Source organism: Moschus berezovskii, chromosome 8 (assembly GCF_049115385.1).
Source record: "Moschus berezovskii isolate FMDL1 chromosome 8, NW_MosBer_1.0, whole genome shotgun sequence".
Lineage (NCBI taxonomy): Eukaryota > Metazoa > Chordata > Mammalia > Artiodactyla > Moschidae > Moschus > Moschus berezovskii.
Window position 1 is genome coordinate 33,297,346 of NC_142467.1, and position 8,356 is coordinate 33,305,701.

General features: G+C 40.7%; 1 pseudogene; it reads right to left on the reverse strand.

Annotated features, from left to right (window-relative positions):
- Positions 1-5,182: 5,182 nt before the first annotated feature.
- Positions 5,183-6,701, reverse strand: LOC129559392 (hsc70-interacting protein pseudogene; annotated as a pseudogene).
- Between the last annotated feature and the right edge of the window lie 1,655 nt (positions 6,702-8,356).

Genomic DNA, 8,356 nt, shown 5'->3' on the forward strand with positions numbered 1-8,356 from the left:
TAAACTTATTAATGTTATAAAAATCTTTTATCCGATGTGAACTTACTTTTCTAGCTTGTTGCCTGTGTCTTTATTATGAACATATACACCATCTAGTAAAACGCTCTACTCTTCAACTACTAAATAAAATAATGCTCATTGTGTGTGCCCTTTTTCTGGTTGTTTTTTTTTGCTTTATGCATAGAAGTCCCTCTTTCTTCAGTTTCTCATTGATGTATACCCCTTCTTCTAGATATTACTTAAAGGCTTACTTTCTTATACTTCTTAGGTCCCCATTTGCTCCATTATCATCTAAATCTAATATCTCCTTACACTCATCTTTGTATAGTATTTTCAAATTGTATAAAAATGCTCTGTTTTAATGCCTCTTTGCCCATAAATTTAACCCACAATGCTACAGGCCATAGCATCACCCTCTTTCCTGAGGGGGGACTATTGACTGGGAAAGTTCATGAAGGGGTCTTCTGAAATACCTTTATATACATATATATGTATAAATATATACACATGTATACATACACACACACACACACACGGTGATTATCTGGATACATACATAGGCAAAATTCAAGTAGTAAAATTAAGATTTCCATAACCAAATGCATTGTTATTTATTGTATGGCATAAGAGCAAAATTTAAAAAAAAATCACCCTACTAGTTTAATCACTTGAGAGGAGAGATATTTATTCATCTTTTTATTCCCACATATATGATGATGGTCAGCACAATGGGGAAATACATAGACCTTGAATAAGTGAATTAATGAATGGACATGCAGACAGACTCTTTTCCAGGGTGTGGCCTTAGTCTGTCAAGAGAAGAACATTTTCAGGTAAAGGAAGGCTACTTGACTATAATTAGAGCAATCAAAAGACATAAATGATAGTAAGTAGCAGTCACCTTGCAGATGAGCAAAGAACACACGGACTGATTAAGAATTTTGAATAGAACTTTAAAGTCTGGCAACATTTCAGCAATGAAGTTCACTGAACAGTTCCAAAAATACCCGCACCCCATAAGTCTTCTATTTTCTTTCACACTTAAGATATTTCCCCAAAGGGTAATAAACAATAGGTATTTCCCTGAAGAACAATATATACCTATAATTGACTCAAGTATTATTACTTAACGTTAAGTGCCAGCTGTACATAACTTACAAGTGGCAATAACTCTTTGCCCTTGCGAATCTTATGTTGAGAGATAAAAGCAACGTTAGAGAAGACAAAAAAGCAAATGGGAATTCTGGATGTCCTGTTTCTTAACATTTACTGTTCATTTACTGAAATGTATATAAAATGCCTATTACCAGGTCAGCGACCCAGGGAATGAACCCCCATGTCTCCTGCACTGCAGGCAGATTCTTAACCATCTGAGCCACCAGTGAAGCCCACAGGAACTATCCTAGGATCTGGACAAAAAAATGGTAAGAAAAATAAGACCCATGACTTCATGGAGCTCACAATTCAGCAAAAGTGTAAAAAGTAGAAATCACTTTCATTTATGTGGCTTTCCCTGTGCTAAACATTTTTTCATGTGTTTATTTAATTCTCATATCAATTAGATGAAACATAACATTACCATCCCCACATCATAGACAGAGATGAGGTTCAAAATCATTCAGATGATAAAAATTTACTTGTTTGATTTTCTCATTTAGATAGGTCAACTTCTGAAGAGGAGGAGACCTGTCTTTTACCTCTGGGTTTCTGCCTCAGTATTTGGTGCAGTGTTGGGAACATAGTAGGGTTTTTCAGTTCAGTTTAGTCACTCAGTCATGTCTGACTCTTTGTGACCCCATGGACTGCAGCACAGCAGGCTTCTTTATCCATCACCAACTCCTGGAGCTTGCTCAAACTCACGTCCATTGAGTCAGTGATGCCATCTAATCATCTCATCCTCTGTCATCCCCTTCTCCTCCTGCCTTCAATCTTTCCTAGCATCAGGGTCTTTTCCAATGAGTCAGTTCTTTGCATCAGGTGGCCAAAGTATTGGATTTTCAACTTCAGCATCAGTCCTTCCAATGAATATTCAGGACTGGTCTCCTTTCAGATGGACTGGTTGGATCTCCTTGCAGTCCAAGGAACTCTCAAGAGTCTTCTCCAACGCCGCAATTCAAAAGCATCAATTCTTTGGTGCTCAGCTTTCTTTATAATTCTACTCTCACAACCATACATGACTACTGGAAAAAACATAGCTTAGACTAGATGAACCTTTGTTGGCAAATTAATGTCTCTGATTTTTAATATGCTGTCTAGGTTGCTCATACTTTTCTTCCAAGGAGCAAGCGTCTTTTAATTTCATGGCTGCAGTCACCATCTGCAGTGATTTTGGAGTCCAAGAAAATAAAGTCTGTCACTGTTTCCATTGTTTCCCCATCTATTTGCCATGAAGTGATGGGACCGGATGTCATGACCTTAGTTTTCTGAATGTTGTTAACTGTGTTACTTTTATTGTGACGGGATGTGAGCTACAACTCTTTTCCTGTTCTTTAGTAGTAGGAAAGGGAGGAACACTTCTTTCTTGTGTAGGAGATATATAGCCATACTAAATACTGTGTTTAATCTATCATTGTGTGATTTGCCACTGAACATTAGAGTAGTTGGCACATGACCTGGCTTTGGCCAAATCCACTAAAATTATTAACCATCTATATAGTGTGACTACCCAGGCTTGCTCACATACCTGCAGAACCAGTTTACTATTTTGCAGTGTCTGTAAGCTTTGCTTCTAACAACTTATGCCAGCGACAGTTTGGAGGGAGTTTACAGGGCCCAACTAATCCTTAGCCACTGACTAACTACTGCAAACCAGATGAGGCTATAACTGTGCCTGAAACTGAACCCCCTTCACTGTCTCACCACCCCCTTCTACTCCTTTACTGGTTTCTTACTGTAATTATCTCTCTGTTAAATCATTATATGCAAATTTATCTCAGTTTCTTCTTCTAAGGAAATCAGCTGAAGGTAATCTATTTAACCCATTTTGCAGTAGTTTAGTAGTATATTGGATGGAGCTCTACACAGAAGAAGAACCAATAGGATATGTTTATAAATATAGAGAGAGTAAAATTTATTTTAATGAATTGGCTCACACCATTGTGGGGCCTGGCAAGTCTGCAATCTCTAGGCAGCCTGGCAGGCTAGAAATTCAAGTAGGGGTTTATGTTGCAGTCTTGAGTCTGAAATCCACAGAGCAGGCCAACAGGCTAGAAACTCAGGCAGGATTTCTACATTACAGTCTTGAGGGAGAATGCCTTCCTTCCCAGAAACCCTAGTTTATCCTCTTAAAACCTCAAATAGACTGTATAAGCCTCACTCACATTGTGGGGTATAACCTGCTTTGCTTAAAGTCAAATGGTTTTCAGTATTAATCACATTTAAAAGATACCATTGCAGCAACATATAGATTAAGCCTTCACCAAACAACTGGTCACCATAGCCTAGCCAAGCTGACATATGATATTAATCATCCATTAACCGTCAGAAGGAGAGAAGACAGTGTTACTGAGTTCAAGCTCACTTTGCTCACTGCATGCCAGGCCAATAAATCCGAGAGATGAGGTGTTCAGGCAAGGACTATGACTCTATTCTAGAGAGCCAGCTGATTGAGAAGACGGCAGACTAATGTCTCAAAATAACCATCTTGTTAGAGTCTGGATGCCAGGTTCTTTTAAGGATCAGAGATGGGGAAGGTGAGGAAACAAAGTGAAAAAGACCATTTAATTCTTGCAAATATCTTCTAGAATGGCAAGCCTCAGGCAGGGGGATGTGTTAGTTTCAGTTCCTTACAATCATTTCATGAGTGGTGTGAAACGGAATATCTCTTGTCATATCAATAAACAAAGATGTCACAGTTATCTGAGATTCCAGTACCCTAAATGTGAATTTCTGAGCCACACCAGTAAGCAGCAGACAAGGGGCGCCATTTCCCACACAAAGAACTTAAGAATGCCATAGTCTTTCACAGGTGGGCAGGGTCAGGCTATCTCCCTGTGAGCCAAACAAAGGCACCTTAGCCCAAGTGTCAGGTGGAGCGGGGAGGGCAGGGCTCCCTGAGGCAGACCATTAGGTATACCTATAATAGCAGAAATGGCAAAATAAGGGTTAAATCCATAGAAGCAGATGCAGTGTGGAATCAAAATAAATCCTTCCCAGGAGGACACCATTCATAAGAATAATGAAACAACCTAGAGTTCTGTTTGGTGCCTCAGTTTTCTTCTCTATGTGGGATGGCCTTAAAAGCACCTGAAGATAAATGAAGTGAAAAACAATTTTTTTCTTGTGTTTCTGCCCCTCTGAGATACTAAACTGACTCAAATCAATAGATTCAGAAGTCCAGACAGAAGTTGAAGGGTTCAAATAACAACATGCTTTCCATAATAACTGAGGGCTTCCCTTGTGGCACAGCTGGTAAAGAATCTGCCTGCAATGAGGGACACCTGGGTTCGATCCCTGGGTTGGGAAGATCCCCTGGAGAAGGGAAAGGCCATCCACTCCAGTATTCTTGCCTAGAGAATTTCATGGACTGTATAGTCCATGGGTTTGCAGAGAGATGGACACAACTGAGTGACTCATTTTTCCATAATAAGTTGTACCTCTTCCTCATAGAACAATCATTAATTATACATCAATCTGTATCAATCTATGTCAAATCTTCCCTGATAGCTCAGTTGGTAAAGAATCTGCCTGCAGTGAAGGAGATCCTGGTTCGATTCCTATGTTGGGAAGATTCACTGGAGAAGGGATAGGCTACCCACTCCAGTATTCTTGGGCTTCCCTTGTGGCTTAACTGGTAAAGAATCCACCTGCAATGCAGTAGACCCTGGTTTGATTCCTGGGTTGGGAAGATCCCCTGGAGAAGGGATAGGCTACCCACTCCAGTATTCTTGGGCTTTCATTGTAGCTTAGCTGGTAAAGAATTCAACTGCAATGCAGTAGACCCTGGTTTGATTCCTGGGTTGGAAAGATCCCCTGGAGAAGGAAAAGGCTACCCAATCTAGTATTCTGGCCTGGAGAATTCCATGGATTGTATAGTCCATAGGGTTCCAAAGAGTTGGACACAACTGAGTGACTTTCACTTTGAGCTTTGAGCTGTGTCATTACTTAACCACTTTCCCATAACCCAGTTTTTTTTTTTTTAACCATACGTCCAATTCAAACTTTATCTATTTAAACATTGTATTTGCCTCCCACTAACAAATCTTTATTTCACTCAAACTTGGAACAATAAATCTTCCACACTGATGTATCTTACTTCCCTAATTAATTCAAAGGAAAAAATCAAAATCATTAGTAAAGAAAAATGTAGGGGTTAATACACCTTTTAATTTTAAATATTTTTAAGGTTTAAAAATTGCTTAAAGTTTTAAATTTCTAGTAGGAAAACATTATCTGAATGAATACCCTAATGGCAAACCGCTGTAAAATGTTTTCAGCTGCATTTGGGGCAAAGGGGTGGGGACTATCTTCAAAGCACCCCAGGTTTCTTCATGAGAAGGTTAGAGGTACACTGGTTTGTATTATTGCAACATCCATTAGGTGATTTAAGTTGCTTTTCCTCCAGCAGGGCTTTATGTCAGAAGGGCATTATGCTTGACCTCCAAATTTGGCCGACAATTTACTGATGAGATTCATAACCTTTGGGTTGCTCTGATATTTTGACATATTTGCCAGGTTCTGGGCCACATCCTGGAAGGCCACCATAACTTCTGGATCCTGCATGGCTGCAAGGACCTCTGGATCACTAAGAATTTCATTGAGTCCAGGCATTCCCGGCATTCCAGGCATTCCGCCTCCCATTCCAGGCATTCCTCCAGGAAAATTACCAGGCATTCCCCCAGGAAAGCCGCCTGGAAAAGAGCCATACTGAGATCCTGATTGTCTTCTGGCTTCTTCCTCCCTCTGGGCTCTCTCATGTTCTTCCCGAGCCTTCTTAACCCTTTCTATTCTTTCTTTGATCTCACGCTCTTCACGTTTTCGCTCATACTTTCTCCGATGTTCAGCAATTTTCTGGGCCCTTGGTTGAACTTCCTTCAGCATTGCACTAGCATCTTCATCATAATCCAGCTTACAGGCAAGGGCAAGATCATGGGCAGCTTCTTCCCAATGGCCCAGAAGTCTATGTGCTTTCCCTCGCCACTTGTATGGCTGAGCTGAATCAGGATTTATTTCAATAGCTCTGTCACAGTCTCGGATGGCAGCATTTGGCTTCTGTAATTTGATGAAGACACTGGCTCTCTTGGCATACAGAATAGCCAAACGAGGATTTAGCTTGATGGCATCTGTGAACAAGTCAATGGCTTTCTGTAGTTCACCATCATTTAGGGCATCAATGGCAGCCACTTTTTTATCATTTGCCTGATCCATCATCTCCTCAGTTATCTCTACATTTTCATCTCCCATTTCTTGAGGTGCATCAGTATCTGGTTCAATCACACCTTCATTGTCAATTTCTAGATCCCTTTCCTCACTTGATGGTTCGTCTGTCTTTATGTTTTCCTCCGCCTTCTTACTATCTGTTTTTTCTTCCTTGGTATTTTCTTCCGATTTAGTTTTATGAGCAGCAGGTGGTATTTAACCCCCCCATGCTCTCCACCCACTCCCTCAGGAAGCGCATTTCCTCGGTGTGCAGAACGCTCGGGTCCTGCTTACACATTTTCACCAAGGCTCGAAGCTCGCTCACTTTGCGGGGGTCCATAGTCTAGCGGAGAAGGCAATGGCAAGCCACTCCAGTACTGTTGCCTAGAAATCCCATGGATGGAGGAGCCTGGTAGGCTGCAGTCCGTGGGGTCGCTAAGGGTCAGACACGACTGAGCGACTTCACTTTCACTTTTCACTTTCCACTTTCACACATTGGAGAAGGAAATGGCAACCCACTCCAGTGTTCTTGCCTGGAGAATCCCAGGGACGGGGGAGCCTGGTGGGCTTCCGTCTATGGGGTCACACAGAGTCGGACACGACTGAAGTGACTTAGCAGCAGCAGCAGCAGCATAGTCTAGCGGCGGCGGGAGGCGGCGGGCGCGGCGAAGGCGGCGGCCCGATTCCAGGCCCGGGCGCTACTTTAGCGTGACCGCGTAAAGGGCCATAACCCAGTTTTGATGTAAGTCCCATGAGGCCGAGAACTGTTTCTATTTTATCATTGCATTCCCAAAGCTAGCAGAGTATCTGGCACAATGGTTGCCTATAGAATAAATGCCAATGACATTAAGTTATTAACATACATGTAACCTCATATATTTGTATAAGCAAATATAGTAATTATATATAATAAATGTAATAAATAGAATTGAGGTGCATGGGTGCTCAGTTGTGTTTGACTCTTTGTGACCCCATGGACGGTAGCCCATCAGGCTCTTCCGTTCATGGGCTTTCCTAGGCAAGAATACCAGAGTGGGATGCATTTCCTCCTCAGAGGATCTTCCCAACCCAGGGATCGAACCAATGTCTCCTGCATTGCCAGGCAAATTCTTTACCACTGAGCCACCTGGGAAACCCCAATAAATAGAGTAACATAAATATTAATTACATATGAACACATATATGTATACACATTCTTATATACTTTATTAGTTTGTGGATGGGAAAATAAACAAAACCTTGAGGGTGTCCTATGGAATGTACTTATATTGTATTCTTTTTTCCCTGTTATGTATACAGTACTCCATTCATAGGGAAAATATCTTTTAATTTGTCACACGAAGAAATTTTTATTGTGTTCTTTTTGTAAGAGATGAGGTAAATCATTTTTTCCTGGAAAATATCTCAACATTAGTTCATTGTTGCAAACTTCAAATAGGAAAAATAAAAGATAGACAATCAGACAAGGGGACCTGAGCAGAAGAAAATAATTGGATGTTCTAAACTGTACCATTCTCAAGAGGAATTACTAACTCATACTGCTTCTTGCCTGGACCATGCTGTGCATCCCTTGGAATTGCTACAGAGGCATTTTATTGCTCATTAAACATTTTCTTTCTTTTTTTTTTATGTGAATCCACTCTTGACATTTCTGTTTTATAATTTTTCTCACAAACCTTCCCATGTTGCACACTTCCTTCCCCACTATGTGTAATTTAAAAGAAATTATGTAAGCTTACTTCTCTGATTAAGAAAGTCTAATGCGCAAACACCCAAAGGATATGTCCAGTGTAGATGGAACTCAATGAATCTGGCAACTGTCAGCTCATTCCTAGTAAAAATGGGCCACACAAATCACTATAAAAAAGTGTGCTTTGTACCTCAAGGGCCATAATTGTCTCACATTTACAATTCATAAGCTGTAACTGCAGGGTGCTTGCTCTAGTTAGTTCTCTATAGAATAGTAGATATTAATGCTGTAAGGAAGGGGCACAATGAA